Here is an 18,119-nt window from a genome sequence, read left to right on the forward strand (position 1 = left end):
GCTGGGGAACCTAAAGTACACAGAGGTTAATTGTGGTTAGATTTTTTCAAAAGGGCTCAGCTCCTACAGTTCCCATTGACTTCAGTGGGATTTGGGGATACTCAAGCACCTCTGAAAATCAGGCTATAAGTGGCTTGCCCAAGGTTACACTGCAGATCAGTGGCAGAGCCAGGAATATAGAATCTCTGGGACACCTAAGTTGCAGACACCGCAAGACAGAGCCTCTGTTCTGATTCTGTTTTCCCCCTAAAATATTAGGAATATGTGTGTGTTTGAATGGAGCGTGTGTCTGCTCACCCGGTCCACACACGTGCCCTCATGTGAAGTGCAGGTGTGTGCATCTCTGTGCATAGTCTAGTCAGCATGCCATTCTCTCCTGCACCCCATCTTTCATTTCATCAGGAGAGGCTAAAGCAGCACCAGACCTGACTCCATTCTCGCTTCCCACTCTGTGAGACTTATAATCTTGGGTGCTGCCATTCCGACCATGTGCCCAGGATCACTGGACACCATTCACCATCTAACCTCTTTTGATCTCATGATCTCTCTCTCTCAGTGGCTGTCTCTGTGTCTCAGGTTTTGCCAACCAGTTCAGCCACATAAGTGCTAATGTAGATGAGGCATCTTAGCCACTTTAAGCCTTCTCTGAGCAGGGCTATATGTCACAGTACCTAAAATGCCTGTGCCCACAAAAAGACCTGCCCACGCTAGTGCCCTCACCATCGCTATGACTGACGGGGCTGTATTGATGATTGGGAAACACTGCTAAAAATCTTTGAAGCCACAGCCATGCACTGAGTCCTTTAGGTGTCGCACTGCAGCAGAAAGTTCTGCTGTGTTCAGACTGTGTCCACTCTTCCCTCCTCTCTACCTCCCCCCCCCTTCTCCCCACCTGTCTGGCCTTCTGGAGACTTTGGTAACTCTGTCTCCTTGCGTCTGGCTTTGGGAGAGTCATGGAAAGCCGTGACTGCAGCATCTCCTGGCATGTGGCTGGAATCCGAGCAATGGCATGTTAAGAAAAAGCTGGCATGGGTTTCGTTAAAGGGAATGTGTTGGGCTGAAAACAGCTTTGAGGATTTGGAGAGCTTACCTGCTGCTCTTTCCAGAGGTGCTGTTCTGTTTGCCTCCACTAGCTCTCTGGGGTTTTATCCCCTCCCCCAGCCCCCTCCCCCATACAAAAGTCCCTGGCCCTTCATTAGCCAGTCTGGTGTCAGGTTACTCCAGTGCTCTGAAGCATCTTTATTGTGTTCTTTGCCTTGCCTCACTCACTTTACAGTTTGCAAAGGGATCCTGGCTGGTTTGTTTTGCTCATGGTGGCGCTTTCCTTATAGCGCTGGTGATGAGGGCCTTACCGCACAGGCTGGGAATCCTGGGCTTAACAAAAAGGTGTGTCTTAGGGAGCCAGACCTGGACAAATGCAGAGCCCACACGGGGGTTTCCACCACGGGACAACAGTAGCACACTGAAATCAGCGCCTCTGGCCCCCTGCCCCCTATCCCAGGGTGTCCAGGTGAGGGGGAATAGAACGATGTATAACAAACTAATGCTGGGCCCAGAGTTTAGAAGTCTGTTTTGTTTAGAGTGCTCCCATTTGGGATAGATTGGCACATGCCCCCTTCAGCTCTGCCCGGCCTACCTCTGTTTTCTGTCTTTTTTCTATTGCTTCCCCCCTTCTCTCTTTGGTTTGCTTTTAGTTTTCCCATCCTTGGCTTCATTCTACCCCCTGGATGTTTCTCTCTCTTCCCCTCCCTTTCCCTCCCCCCCCCCACCTGCCGTGGTGTGTTCTGTCCCTCTCCCCTTAGCGACCCTCTCTATGCAAAGCAGCAGTCAGCCTGCAGGGAGCAGTACAATGTCGTGTTTCCTAGCAGAAGGGGATGAACACCACACTGGCAGCAACAGAGGGTGGAAGAGGAGCCAGGAGCTCCCTGTGCCCCACTCCTCTGCCGGGTTTGTAACGGGGGATCCCTGGCCTAACATTCTGTGCTTCTGAGAGCAGAAGAACTATGTAAGTGTCCAACATAATGGACCCTGATGACCCCAGTTAAGGTCTCATCAGCATTACAACTTCTGCATTTTTACCAGATCCACTCAGTCAGTCCTAGGCATATGATAGACCTGGCATTACATTTCCAGAATGTACCTTGGCAGTAGGTATTGCCTTACAAAATAGCTCATATATGACTTAGGGCTGGCTGTCTCATTTTGTTCCTGCCCTGGCATTTCCAGGCACTCAATGAGTGTCATCAGAGGCTCCAAAGCTGAGCCACTGGAGAGGAGGGATTCAGCTGTGGATTGCCTTGCAGAAAGGACGGATCATTTAGTTCAAAGGTAAGAGATTTCTCATTCTTTTGGATGCAATTCAAAAAAGCTCAGAATTACATCCAAAAATCAAAAATATCTGACCTTTGTAATAAATGCTTTGCCCCCTGCCGGGCAAGCTGCCATCGAGTTGCACTTCACCATCAGCTGTGCTTTCGCATAGGACGATCATCCACACCACAAACCGAGGAAGCACCTTGGACTGGTATATCAGGAGGTGGTGCATGTCAGCATTGTGGGACACTGGCACAACTATGCGTGGGGAGCCCAGGATTGGAGGAGCAGGGAATGCTGCATGTCCAGATTGAGGCGCATTGGCAGAGTTGTGAGGGAGCCTAGGACAGCAATGTAGGGCATGCCGTGCAGATCAGGATTGGAGAACAGTGCATTGGCGAAGCTGTGGAGTGAGGGGAAGCTCACACCATGTCGGATTGTAGATGATTCTGTCATAGAATCAAATTATAGAATATTAGGCTTGGAAGGGACCTCAGGAGGTCATCTAGTCCAACCCCCTGCTCAAAGCAGGACCAATCCTCAGACAGATTTTTGCCCCAGATCCCTAAATGGCCCCCTCAAGAATTGAGCTCACAACCCTGGGTTTAGCAGGCCAATGCTCAAACCACTGAGCTAGCCCTGCCCCCCAGTGGTTAGCTTTGTGAGCACCAACATTCCCCAAAGACTCTTGGGCCTGGTCTACACTGGGGGGGGGGGGGGGGGAGAATCGATCTAAGATATGCAACTTCAGCTACAAGAATAGTGTAGCTGAAGTCAATGTATCTTAGATCGACTTATCTCCTGTCCTCACGGCGCAGGATCGACGGCCGCAGCTCCCCTGTCGACTCCGCTTCCACCTCTCGCCCTGGTGGAGTTCTGGAGTCGACGGGGAGCGCGTTCGGGGATTGATTTATCGCGTCTAGATGAGACGCGATAAATCAATCCCCGATAGATAGATCGCTACCCGCCAATCCAGCGGGTAGTGTGGACGTACCCTTGTATTGCTTGGTTTTCCCTTGCAGCATCTCAGAGATCTTCTGTTCCCCTATGTCACATTGGATGTGTCCTTCAATAACTCCTAGTTTCCAGGGCATGTTGGTAAATCTTCATTTTTTTATTATAGACCTGAGTGACCTGGGATGTAGTGACCATGGGGTGAGGTGCTGTTATTTCTCCTAATGTGGTTCCATTGTTTCCATATTGCTGACTCAGAGCTGGATTCAGGAGGAGGCATCACAGGTTTGGGCCTAGGGGTCCCCGCTCCTCAACTCCTGGGATCACATCAGAATCTCAGTGCTCATTTAAAAAACAAAAGTAAGTTTCTAGCCCTCATGGTCACGAAGAACAGTGTGAAAATGTGACACAGGTGTAAATAGTGCAGACAACTGAGAGTGTGCAAGTAGCCTGCAGTGATAGCTCTGGGAGGGGAGAATTGCCCCGTGCCTCCCAATGGGGTGTTAATCCAAAACCCCAATGCTCTTGGGGATCCACTACCACCACCCCAGAAGAGGACTGTCTCTGTGGCAGGAGGAGAAGAGCTCAGCAGTCCTGGCTCTCCCACCTAAGCAGATACACCCTAAAGGTTGAGTGGCACCTGCCTTTCTGGCTCAGAGGGAGGGTGCCCCTTGAAGTTGTGTGGGGGTGTGGCCATGGCTGCCCCATGTTGCATAGGGGCTGGATTGCCTTAAATATAATCTTGCTGTTGCCACCTCCCCTTCCAGCTTCCTGAGCCCTCCCCTGTCCTGCTGCTGCTATTAGGTTTTGTTATATGGAAGTCAGTTAGGGCTTTACTATGGAATATAAGAGTGGCCTTACTAGGTCAGACCAATGGTCCATCTAGCCCAGTATCCTGTCTGCTGACAATGGCCAATGCCAGGTGCCCCAGAGGGAATGAACAGAACAGGTAATCATCAAGTGATCCATCCCCTGTTGCCCATTCCCAGCTCCCGGCAAATGGAGGCTAGGGACACCACCCCTGCCCATCCTGGCTTCTTCACAAGCTAAAAATGAACTCACTCAAGTGCAATAAGCACAGCTGCTCAGCTACGTTCCCCTCATGGCATACCTGTGCTCTTTATCCCTGTCTCCCTGGGTGCAGGACATGACTTGCATTAGGGCTGTATTGCTCCTCATCACTAGCAGTCCCCAGCACTCTGGTCTCTGCAGGTCCTTTTGGAGGTTGGGTCTGCCCTTCTAGGAATTAGCTTCTCCTTCAAGTTTGGTGGTTTCATTGCACTTAAATTTATGCCAGAGACAGCCATTCAGGGGGCAGATGTGTTTGGTTTAGGTTTTCCTATTTCCCTAAGCTACAACCAGCATGGAGCATCCCTGCTTGAAGACTGACCTATGCTCCATCACTGTGACAGGCCTGACTCCCAGGCCCACCACTAACCCTTGGCCATTAGGTTAAGTCTTGCTCTGTTCCATGGGATTTTTACCATCAGTTTCAGTGGCTGCAGGGCTCAGCCCTTATAAGAGAGGGGCAAAATGACCGAATGGCCCTTCTGAACTCCCTTTTCAGTCATGCAGAGCTAGAATTGGATTTTGTTTTGTCTTTTGTGCACACTGTAACCCAAAATGTCCTACAGAGTTAAAAATGTAAGCATCCATTGTGCTGGGCACTGCACACATGCAGTAAGAGACAGTCCCTGTCCCAACGAGCTTACAGTCTAAACAGGCAAGGCTGACAAAGGGGCGGGGGGGACCGGCAGAGAGAGGGGAGTTAGAATAGCTTTCTCTCACTGGCATGTAACATTGTAGTGTGCAGATATAGACAAGTTGATAAAACTGATGTTTCCTCTTTAATAGCAGCCACTCTGTTGACTAATTAGAAACGATGTCCCTGTGTCCTCACTGTTTGCCTTCGGAAGGGTTTTGTTGCAAATCCAAGGAGCTGAAAAAAGCAATCTCTACTCTTGGAAATGTGGGAGTTCAACAACCCCCTCTCCATTCCTAGTGGATTTGCCTCCCAAATGTAGTGTCTTCCTGCCTCAAGCCGATCTCCTCACCCACTCTGCGCTCAGTGCTGCCCTATGGTGGGAAGTTATTGACATCCTTATCTATTGCGAGATGGGAACGCATGGGATTTTGTCCTGGGTTTGCTGTGTTTCTGGAGCCTGACATGAGTGCCCCAAGCACATAATACACACGTTGAAGCAAAGTGGGTGCTGGGGGTTTCCAAAGGGAGGGAGGGAAGGGAGCCAGGGAAGAATAGTTTTTTCCTTTAGTCTACTGAGCATGCAGTGAATTCCTGCAGGGTGGGATCATGTGAGGGTATTATCCCGTGAGTGAGCTCATGCACAAAACATTCCAATTATTTGTGCAATTCCGGGTGATTGCTGAACACCGGGTGTAGATTCCCCAGCAGTTATGCACAGTTGTCATTTCCACGCATTCCAGGGTTAACAGCCGATTGGGTTTCTCCTTTCATACCCCCAGTGAGCAGGCAGGGTGATTGCTCCCCAGACTGGCCAAGTGAAGTGAAATCACTTGGCTGTTTGTCATCTGCTTTCCCAGACCATTCTCCCCACCTTTTCAGTTCCCTTCTCTCTCTCTCTGCCCCCCTTCCCCTGCCCTCGATCTCGTCCTGCTGAATGGATGTGCTGGTAAAAGCTCTTTCCTCCTTTTCTCTAAGAGCACTTATTTATCATACGCATGAGATGCACCATGAAAGCCACAAAGAAACACGTCCCTTCCCCAATGTTGAAATCTCACCTGCCATTGATGGGTACCTCTCCTGAACAGAGAACCAGACCCTCAACCTACAGAAAATCATCTCCTCTATGGGATTGCCTGCACTTGCACCAGGAGAGACATGTTGACAGGAAAATTTCAGCTATAATCAGATGGAGCATGCTCCTGCTTTCAAAGAACGAAGTCAGCCGACCCTTTGCATCTGTGCGTCCCAGCTGCTGCCCCACTTGGAGCTCGCTTTCACTCCATGAATGTGAATGATTCCTATGCACCCAGGAGCACATGCCCATTAGCTGAGTGCTTTAGGAGCAATGGAGTGCTCTGCCAGGCGGAAGGCCAGGCTTTGGGAGTGGTCTTGGGGACTGACCTACGGGCAAGCAGATGTGCTTTGGATATGGTGGCCCCTTGTCTTGCTGTTGGTTTTACAGTGACTTCTCCTATGGCAAAAGACAGGATCCTGTTTCCCCAAATAGAGAGTGATCGCCCACATGCAAACTGCATAGTGCATTAGGGATGTGCAGTCAAGGTCACCTCATTACTGCCCTTGCAGGGGGGTTAGAGGGAATTAGCTTGAGTTTCTAGAAAACAAGCTCCCATCTTGCACTGCATTGTAATATTGCATTCCGGGGTCCATTGTCAAGCAAGACCAAAGCAGTCTCTCTATCATACCCTGGCCTGACAGGGATCAAAGATGGCTAAGGACCGTAAGTCTGGCCATTGCTGCCTTGATATATAACCTCCAAAGTAATTCTCCCCAAAGGAGGACGCTTAGGGCAGGTCTTCACTACGGGGGGGGTCGATTTAAGATACGCAAATTCAGCTACGCGAATAGCGTAGCTGAATTCGACGTATCGGAGCCGACTTACCCCCTGTGAGGACGGTGGCAAAATCGACCTCCGCGGCTCCCAGTTGACGGCGCTTACTCCCACCTCCGCTGGTGGAGTAAGAGCGTCGATTCGGGGATCGATTGTCGCGTCCTGACGAGACGCGATAATTCGATCCCGGAGAGATCGATTTCTACCCGCCGATTCAGGCGGGTAGTGTAGACCTAGCCTTAGAGACAGGGCAGTAACTGGCTGCTGTCAGTGTGTGTCAGCCTGCTGGCTCAGGAAGGCCTTACCATTGGTGTGTGTTTGGAAGGTTACATTCACAGCCAATAGAGCTAGAAACCTACATTCTTTAAAATGAATGCTTAAACTATTCAGAAATATATGGGAAATCCACAGAGAAATCCTAAATCAGCTTAATGTGCAAATTTCATCTTCCCCTGCTCATTGCCAATCCTCTGAGGCCACCCAGTCTCCCTTGGGGGAACATTTAATAGCAAAATGTGGAGAAATTTAAGTAGTGTGTATAGTTTATGTGAATTTCCATTGTAAAGAAAGTCTAGTTAAAGTGCTGACATGGTTACCGAGGGAGTAATCTAGCGCTGACATGGCTACTGTTAGAACAAAGCTATAGTAACTAAGTAACTTGGGTTAGATTGCGTGACTCTTACACATATTGGTCAGCAGTTACCGACACAAGTGGGATGGCTTGTGCAAGTGCTCACCAGTGTGAGCGAGGGTTGTAGAAATCAAGCCCCTTATCTGTAGATTTTCAGGCCCATTTATGACCTACGTGCAGAGATGCAGTTACACACTCTTGCGTTCTGCCAATGGAAAAACAAAAACACAAGGTTCTAGTATAAAATGAAGCAATCATTGATTAAAATGTGTTCTGCTGGAATAGTTTAAGAACAAACCTTTTAGAAGCAAAAAAATATTGTGCAGTTCTTTCTTAGAGTTTTGCTCTACTGTTGGCACATGTTGTGATACAGACAATTCTGAATCTTATTAACATTTGTGAGTTCTGGAAAGTCTGTCAGACACCATGAGAAGTTCTACTAGGCAGGGCACTAAATGGCTACAGGGATATTTTTTATCATCCTCTGATTTTTTCCCTTTAGAAACAAAGCAGTTCTCTAAGAAAATAAATCTTTACCGAGCATAGAGCCATAGGGTTAGAAGGGACTGCAAGGGCCATCTAATCTAACCCCCAATGACACATTTCAACAACACACATCAACGATGCATTTTTAAAAAAGAGTCACGAAATGCAAAAATGGAAGGAACAGATCCACAGCTGATCTAAAAAGTGTAGATCCATCCATTTACACCAGTTAAGGATCTTGCCCTAACTTCCTAGAACAAGGTAAACTTGGCCACATTGTGCATTTGCAGTAATTTCAAGTCTTATTTTTCTGGTTAAATGTTGTGACAGACTCAGACCAGTGGGGTACAGGAGTCTGGTAGAGGGCAAATATACTGGTCACTGGATGAGTAGTTTTCTGTTCCCTGAGTGACCAGAGCAGGGACTGCACTAGAGTAATCACGAACCTGCTAGAACCAGTTAAGGCAGGCAGGCTAATTAGGACACCTGGAGCCAATTAAGAAGAAGCTGCTAGAATCAATTAAGGCAGGCTAATCAGGGCACCTGGGTTTTAAAAGAAGCTCACTTCAGTTTGTGGTGTGAGTGTGAGGAGCTGGGAGCAAGAGGCGCAAGGAGCTGAGAGTGAGAGGGTGTGCTGCTGGAGGACTGAGGAGCACAAGCGTTATCAGACACCAGGAGGAAGGTCCTGTGGTGAGAATAAGGAAGGTGTTTGGAGGAGGCCATGGGGAAGTAGCCCAGGGAGTTGTAGCTGTCATGCAGCTGTTACAGGAGGCACTATAGACAGCTGCAGTCCACAGGGCCCTGGGCTGAAACCCGGAGTAGAGGGCGGGCCCGGGTTCCCCCCAAACCTCCCAATTGACCTGGACTGTGGGTTCTTCCAGAGGGGAAGGACTGTGGGTTCTTCCAGAGGGGAAGGTCTCTGGGCTGTTCCCCAACCCACATGGTGAATCTCTGAGGCAAGAAAATCCGCCAATAAGAAGAGGAACTTTGTCACACTGGTGTCAGGAGTGGGATCTTGGGGTGCACAGCGCGGCGGAAGAAGGAGGGTGATTTTAAAAAAAAAAAAAGGGAGAGGGTTTATTTTTTTCACCACAATGGATGGCATAGTGCGGGCACTGATACAACCTACGGCGGCCCAGCAGGAGGCTACCGTATCCAGGCAGCCGCCCAATAGGAGGCAGTTCGGCTGCAGCAAGAGACTAATCGCCTGCTGATGGACCAGGCTGCTCAAGACCGAGCTATGTTGCGGGAACTGGTAAACCAGGTAAAGTCTCTTACAGAGCTGAATCGCGGCCATAATGGGACGCGCCTCATACGGGCCAGCCATTGGCTGCAGAAAATGACACGGGAGGATGATGTAGAGGCATACCTTCTGGCCTTTGAGAGGACAGCCCTACGGGAGGCCTGGCCTCGAGATCAGTGGTCTGGCATCCTTGCCCCATTCCTGTGTGGGGAGGCCCAGAAGGCCTACCATGATCTGCCTGAAGAGGCTGCGACAGACTACCCCCAGCTGAAAGCAGAGATCCTGGCCAGATCTGGGGTAATGGCAGCAGTGCGGGCCCAGCAGTATCACGGTTGGAGGTACCAGGAAGACAAAACCCCGCGGTCCCAATTGTATGACCTCATCCATCTTGCACGAAAGTGGTTGCAAACAGAGTCCCGGAGTCCGGAAGAGATACTAGCGGTTCTGGTCATCGACCGATACATGAGGGGACTACCACCAGACCTTCGTGCCTGGGTAAGCCAGAACGAACCCTCCACCTATGACGAGGTTGTCGCCCTGGTAGAGAGGCGAAGGACAGCGAGGGAGCTGACCCGACCAGTTAAGGAAGAGGCACCCCGGGTTAAACTAGCAGCACCAAGCCCTAAAGTTCGGGTGACTGGGCCACCAGGAGGGCCCAGGTGGAAAAAGAGAGAAGCTGAAGGCCCATCAGAGGCCACAAAGAGTCGGCGCACTGAGGGAGGAGAGGATCGTGAGGTTAGACTGCCCAAACCAAGAGACCGGAGAACGCCTAGGGCTCCATACAGATGTTATGCCTGCAGGGAGTGGGGACACATAGCTGCACAGTGTCCCAATGCTGAGGAGCCTATGCAGTGTAACCTGGGGAACTGGGCAGATCCATGCTCCCTAATCCACCTTGTGGGGGTCTCACTAACCCCACATATGTATACCAGACCAGTGAAACTAAATGGGGTAGGGACCACGGCACTGGTTGATTCGGGGAGTGCTATCACGCTTATCTCAGGGAAGCTCGTGAAGCGTAGTCAGCTGCTACAGGCTAAACGTATGGGGATAACATGTGTCCATGGGACAGTTAGTTACTACCCCACCATCCCAGTAAAAATCGAGATCCAAGGGAACACTACTGAGGTAGCAGCAGGTGTAGTCCCTGAACTCCCATACCCGGTGCTCATAGGGAGGGACTTCCCAGGGTTTGGAAACTTACTCCCAGTAGGGGGATTGGAGAAAGATGGGGACCCAAAAATTGGTGAGGCATCCACAGGAGAGTGTCAACCCCCAATCTTCTCTGAAATATCCCCAGATTTGTTCTCCACTCCCAGACAGGGTAGAAAGACAAAAAGGGAAAGAAGGGCAGCTAAGGCCTTGGGAACCCGAATACTGACCCAAAGCCAGAGAGTCGCTCTTGTAGGTAGGCGGACCTGCGCAGCTGAAAAGGAGGCCACGCAGGAGGGAGAAGCACCTGAGTCTGACCCCCACCCTAATGCTTCTGAACCAGTAGAGGCAACAGAGACTGGACCCCTAGATCTTGGGCAGATTAGCCCCAGGAGAGGAAATTTTGGATGGGACCAGGCAGAAGACCCGAGGTATGACAACATTAGGAAGGAGGTGACTGAAATAGATGGGGTCCCCGTGGAAGGGAAAACCCAGGGACCAGGACCCTACTTCATAATGAAGAAGGATCTCTTATACCGGGTTGCACCAGTACAGGGCAGAAGGTACAGCAGATCCTAGTACCTCAAAAACACCAGAACGCTGTATTAAGTCTTGCTCATAGTCATCTTTTTGGGGGGCATTTGGGGGTAGAGAAGAATCATAGAATCATAGAATATCAGGGTTGGAAGGGACCTCAGGAGGTCATCTAGTCCAACCCCCTGCTCAAAGCAGGACCAATTCCCAACTAAATCATCCCAGCCAGGGCTTTGTCAAGCCGGGCCTTAAAAACCTCCAAGGAAGGAGACTCCACCACCTCCCTAGGTAATGCATTCCAGTGCTTCACCACCCTCCTAGTGAAATAGTGTTTCCTAATATCCAACCTAGACCTCCCCCACTGCAACTTGAGACCATTGCTCCTTGTTCTGTCATCTGCCACCATTGAGAACAGCCCAGTTCCATCCTCTTTGGAACCCCCCTTCAGGTAGTTGTAGGCTGCTATCAAATCCCCCCTCATTCTTCTCTTCTGGAGACTAAACAATCCCAGTTCCCTCAGCCTCTCCTCATAAGTCATGCACTCCAGACCCCTAATCATTTTTGTTGCCCTCCGCTGGACTCTTTCCAATTTTTCCACATCCTTCTTGTAGTGTGGGGCCCAAAACTGGACACAGTACTCCAGATGAGGCCTCACCAATGTCGAATAAAGGGGAACGTTCACGTCCCTCGATCTGCTGGCAATGCCCCTACTTATACAGCCCAAAATGCCGTTAGCCTTCTTGGCAACAAGAGCACACTGTTGACTCATATCCAGCTTCTCGTCCACTGTGACCCCTAGGTCCTTTTCTGCAGAACTGCCATTCGGTCCCTAGTCTGTAGCTGTGCATGGGATTCTTCCGTCCTAAGTGCAGGACTCTGCACTTGTCCTTGTTGAACCTCATCAGGTTTCTTTTGGCCCAATCCTCTAATTTGTCGAGGTCCCTCTGTATCCGATCCCTACCCTCTAGTGTATCTACCACGCCTCCTAGTTTAGTGTCATCGGCAAACTTGCTGAGAGTGCAGTCCACTCCATCCTCCAGATCATTAATAAAGATATTAAACAAAACCGGCCCCAGGACCGACCCTTGGGGCACTCCGCTTGAAACTGGCTGCCAACTAGACATGAAGCCATTGATCACTACCCGTTGAGCCCGACGATCTAGCCAGCTTTCTATCCACCTTACAGTCCATTCATCCAGCCCATACTTCTTTAACTTGGCAGCAAGAATACTGTGGGAGACCGTATCAAAAGCTTTGCTAAAGTCAAGGAATAACACATCCACTGCTTTCCCCTCATCCACAGAGCCAGTTATCTCATCATAGAAGGCAATTAGGTTAGTCAGGCACGACTTCCCCTTGGTGAATCCATGCTGACTGTTCTGATCACTTTCCTCTCCTCTAAGTGTTTCATAATTGATTCCTTGAGGACCTGCTCCATGATTTTTCCAGGGACTGAGGTGAGGCTGATTGGCCTGTAGTTCCCCGGATCCTCCTTCTTCCCTTTTTTAAAGATGGGCACTACATTAGCCTTTTTCCTCCCCTGATCGCCATGAGTTTTCAAAAATAATGGCTAATGGCTCTGCAATCTCATCCGCCAACTCCTTTAGCACCCTCGGATGCAGCGCATCCGGCCCCATGGACTTGTGCACGTCCAGTTTTTCTAAATAGTCCCGAACCACTTCTTTTTCCACAGAGGGCTGGTCACCTTCTCCCCATATTGTGCTGCCCAGTGCAGCAGTCTGGGAGCTGACCTTGTTTGTGAAGACAGAGGCAAAAAAATCATTGAGTACATTAGCTTTTTCCACATCCTCAGTCACTAGGTTGCCTCCCTCATTCAGTAAGGGTCCCACACTTTCCTTGACTTTCTTCTTGTTGCTAAAGAAGAAGACCCTGGCACGAGTCCTACAACGGTTCTTCTGGCCCGGAGTACCTGAAGAAGTGCGGAGGTACTGTGCCTCCTGCCCAGAGTGTCAGCTGCACAGTCCCCGTCCCCACTTGAGGGCACCTTTAGTACCCCTTCCCATCATAGAGGTCCCCTTCGAGCGAATAGCCATGGACCTAGTGGGACCCCTGGAGAAGACTGCTCGGGGCCACCAATATATACTTGTTGTTTTGGACTATGCTACTCGCTACCCAGAAGCCGTCCCCCTGCGGAACACGGCCTCTAAAACTATAGCCAAAGAGCTGGTGGGGATCTTTGCCCGAATGGGGCTACCGAAGGAGATATTAACCGACCAAGGAACCCCATTTATGTCGAAGCTAATGAAGGACCTCTGTACACTGCTCCATATACATACCCTGAGAACTTCGGTCTACCATCCGCAGACTGATGGGTTGGTAGAAAGGTTTAACTGAACCCTCAAGGCTATGATAAGGAAGGTGGTAAGTCGGGACGGGAAGGATTGGGACACCCTACTACCCTACCTTATGTTCGCTATCCGGGAGGTACTTCAGGCCTCAACTGGGTTTTCCCCCTTTGCGTTATTATACGGGCGTCACCCCCGTGGCATACTAGATATCGCCAAAGAGATCTGGGAAGAGGAACCCAATGAGGGGAGAAATATAATAGAGCATGTAATGCAGATGCGAGACTGGATAGCCCGGGTTACCCCTATTGTACGGGAAAATTTGGAGAAGGCACAGGAGGCCCAACAAACCCATTACAATTGCCAGGCAAAAGTGTGACAGTTCCAACCAGAGGATCGGGTTATGGTGTTGGTACCCATGGCAGAAAGCAAGCTTCTGGCCCAATGGCAGGGGCCCTATGAGGTGGTTGAACCCATGGGGGAAGTAACCTACAAGGTGCGGCAGCCAGGACGCAGAAAACAAGAACAGATTTATCACGTTAACCTTCTGAAACCCTGGCATGCACAAGAGGCATGCACAACGGTCCAAAAAGACCTAACCCAGGAAAACAAGCCTTCCAAACAGGTGAGAGTGTCTCCCGATTTAACACCAGACCAGAAGAATGAAGTGTCTGAGATGATCTTCCGGAACCAAGATGTGTTCTCAACAAAACCGGGTCGAACAACCGAGACATATCACCACATCGTCACGAACCCTGGGGCCAGAGTAACAATGAGGCCCTATCGGGTGCCAGTGGCAAAAAGGGAGGAAATAAAAGCAGAAGTAAAAAAAATGCTGGAGTTGGGGATCATCGAAGAATCCCACAGTCAGTGGTCCAGCCCAGTCGTGCTGGTGCCCAAACCTGATGGCACCACAAGATTTTGCAACGACTTCCGGTGACTAAACGAAGTATCCCAGTTCGACGCGTACCCCATACCTCGCATAGATGAGCTAGTGGACCGTCTGGGTAATGCCCGGTACTTGACTACCCTAGACTTGACAAAGGGGTACTGGCAGATTCCCCTTGCAGAAGACGCAAAGGAAAAGACTGCGTTCTCTACACCAGAGGGTCTTTTTCAATATACTGTCCTCCCTTTTGGACTACATGGGGCCCCAGCTACCTTCCAGCGCCTCATGGACAAGCTATTACGCCGCATAACAGTTATGCTGCTGCCTACTTGGACGATGTGGTCATTCATACCCTAGACTGGGAAACCCACCTGGAGAAGGTGGAGGCAGTCCTCGATACCTTCAGGAGAGCTGGCCTTACAGCAAACCCTGCCAAGTGTGCTGTAGGGTTTACGGAGGCCAAATATCTTGGCTACATTGTGGGAAAAGGTCTGGTAAAACCCCAAGTGAACAAGTTAGAGGCCATCCAAAATTGGCCCTGACCAAGTCGCAAGAAACAAGTCCGGGTGTTCCTAGGTGTGGTGGGGTATTACCGACGATTTATCCCCCACTTTGCCACAAGGGCAAGCCCCCTGACAGACCTAGTGAAAGCCCGTGGACCTGATCTGGTGAGATGGTCTGACGCAGCAGAGGAAGCATTCACAGACCTACGGACTGCCCTCTGCAGTAACCCCGTACTGATAGCCCCTGATTTCACCAAGGAGTTTATCCTGCAGACGGATGCATCGGAAGTAGGGTTGGGGGCCGTTCTATCACAGATGGTCGGGGAGGAGGAACACCCAATTCTATACCTCAGTCGGAAACTCCTTCCAAGGGAACAAAAATATGCAGTGGTGGAGAGAGAATGCCTCGCTGTAAAATGTGCCATGGAAACATTGCGCTACTACCTGCTCGGGCGCAGATTTGTCCTCGTGACCGATCATGCCCCTCTTCAATGGATGCAGCGGAACAAGGAGAAGAACACAAGGGTGACCAGATGGTTCTTATCCCTCCAACCTTTCCAGTTCCGTGTGCAACACAGAGCAGGGAGCCATCATGGCAACGCCGATGGCTTGTCACGTGTGCACTGTCTGGCGTCCCAAGCTGCCCAACCCCTTGGCGTTGAGCGGGGGGAGGGATATGTGACAGACCCAGACCAGTGGGGTACAGGAGTCTGGTAAAGGGCAAATATACTGGTCACTGGATGAGTAGTTTTCTGTTCCCTGAGTGACCAGAGCAGGGACTGCACTAGAGTAATCACGAACCTGCTAGAACCAGTTAAGGCAGGCAGGCTAATTAGGACACCTGGAGCCAATTAAGAAGAAGCTGCTAGAATCAATTAAGGCAGGCTAATCAGGGCACCTGGGTTTTAAAAGAAGCTCACTTCAGTTTGTGGTGCGAGTGTGAGGAGCTGGGAGCAAGAGGCGCAAGGAGCTGAGAGTGAGAGGGTGTGCTGCTGGAGGACTGAGGAGCACAAGCGTTATCAGACACCAGGAGGAAGGTCCTGTGGTGAGAATTAGGAAGGTGTTTGGAGGAGGCCATGGGGAAGTAGCCCAGGGAGTTGTAGCTGTCATGCAGCTGTTACAGGAGGCACTATAGACAGCTGCAGTCCACAGGGCCCTGGGCTGGAACCCGGAGTAGAGGGCGGGCCCAGGTTCCCCCCAAACCTCCCAATTGACCTGGACTGTGGGTTCTTCCAGAGGGGAAGGTCTCTGGGCTGTTCCCCAACCCACGTGGTGAATCTCTGAGGCAAGAAAATCCGCCAATAAGCGCAGGACCCACCAAGATAGAAGAGGAACTTTGTCACAATGTGTACATGGATATATTACTATAAACCATGCTGGATATCTGTCATTGCTGCATTAATGCCACTGAACCTTTTGCCCTTTCCTGACATTATTTTATTTTACTTGTGCAACCATAACCTGTTGTTAGTAAAATTTCTTGCATTTAGACACGGGTTAAAAAGGAGGTATCATTTGAACGATGTTGATAAAGCTTTACCTTCAAAAAAGCTGTCTGAGTGTTTGTAATGTCTCTATACGATCTAATAACCAACGAAAAGGAACAAAAACAGAACACATGCTACAGTGTGTGCAAAAGGATCAAACGCATCCTACTGCGTGTATAAAAATATGCTGGTTCAGAACTTTGCCTTGTTTAAGTGTGTTGACATATTAAGTGATCATAATTAGGCCTGGAAATTAACACCTTAGGAAGCTGAACAGGGTGGTTCACACCTCATTGTGTTATTGTTTGTCTGCAGACCCAAGACAACAGTGCAAAGGCACTTTAGTCCCAGCTAGTGGGGCTATACAATTATTTTTCTTCCTGGGGATAAGACAACATAATCCACTGGGAAATTCCAAGGGTGCATTCATGGCCCTACACCCCAAATCTGCATGTTCACAGCCTGGGTTTAGCCTGCCCTTTAGTTCTGGTTTGCTTGCAGCCCACAGCAGTATTTTAGAAAGCCCAGGCTACTGCCTTTGCCTATCAGAGTGCTCGCTGATCACAGCTTGTTGTTCTGTTGCCACAGCCATTCCATGTTTTGAAATAAAGGGCTCAATCCTGCACTCGTTGAAATCAGCAGCAAAACTCCCAGTGACTCAGGGTATGTCTGCACTACATACCCTGCATGCACTATGGCACTGCAGCTGTGCTGTCGTAACGTAGATGCTTCCCACATTGAGAGAAGGGGCTGTTCCATCGATGTAGTTATTCCAACTCTCCCAGAGACACTGGCTAGGTTGCTGGAAGAATTATTCCATCGATCTAGCTCCAGTGGGGGTTAGGTTAACGGTTAACCTAACTGCGTCTCACAGGGCATGACATTTTTCACAGACTTGAGCGCTGAAGCTAGGTCAACCTAAGCTTTAGGTGTAGGCCAGACCTCAGGCTTGGTCTACATTTGAATGTTATATTGGCATAGTTACATTAGTCAGGGATGTGGAAAAACCCATACCCCTGACCGACATAACTATGCCGACATAACCTCCTGCGTAGATTTATTTATGTTGATGGAAGAGTGCTTCAGTCAATATAGCGAACGTCATTTGGGGAAGCAGTTTTCCTTCACTAACAGAAAACCCCCTTCTGTCGTTGTCAAGGCTGCTTCCCCACTCTGAACTTTAGGGTACAAATGTGGGGGCCTGCATGAAACTTCTAAGCTTAACTACCAGCTTAGATCTGGTCCGCTGCCACCACTCCCAAAGTGCTAATTCCCTTCCCTGGGTAGCCTTGAGAGACTCTTCACCAATTCCCTGGTGAATACAGATCCAAACCCCTTGGATCTTAAAACAAGGAGAAATTAACCATCCCCCTCCTTTCTCCCACCAACTCCTGGTGGATCAAGATCCAAACCCCTTGGATCTTAAAACAAGGAGAAATTAACCATCCCCCCTCCTTTCTCCCACCAACTCCTGGTGGATCAAGATCCAAACCCCTTGGATCTTAAAACAAGGAGAAATTAACCATCCCCCCTCCTTTCTCCCACCAACTCCTGGTGGATCAAGATCCAAACCCCTTGGATCTTAAAACAAGGAGAAATTAACCATCCCCCCTCCTTTCTCCCACCAACTCCTGGTGGATCAAGATCCAAACCCCTTGGATCTTAAAACGAGGAGAAATTAACCAGTCCCCCTCCTTTCTCCCACCAACTCCTGGTGGATCAAGATCCAACCCCCTTGGATCTAAAAACAACGAAAAATCAATCAGGTTCTTAAAAAGAAGGCTTTTAATTAAAGAAAAAGGTAAAAATCATCTCTGTAAAATCAGGATGGAAAATAACTTTACAGGGTAATCAAACTTAAAGAGCCCAGAGGAATCCCCTCTAGCCTTAGGTTCAAAGTTACAGCAAACAGAGATAAACACTCTAGCAAAAAGGTACATTTACAAGTTGAGAAAACAAAGATAAAAACTAACACGCCTTGCCTGGCTATTTACTTACAAGTTTGAAATATGAGAGACTTGTTCAGAAAGATTTGGAGAGCCTGGATTGATGTCTGGTCCCTCTCAG

Source organism: Emys orbicularis, chromosome 10, assembly GCF_028017835.1.
Source record: "Emys orbicularis isolate rEmyOrb1 chromosome 10, rEmyOrb1.hap1, whole genome shotgun sequence".
In the NCBI taxonomy this organism is placed as follows: Eukaryota; Metazoa; Chordata; order Testudines; family Emydidae; genus Emys; species Emys orbicularis.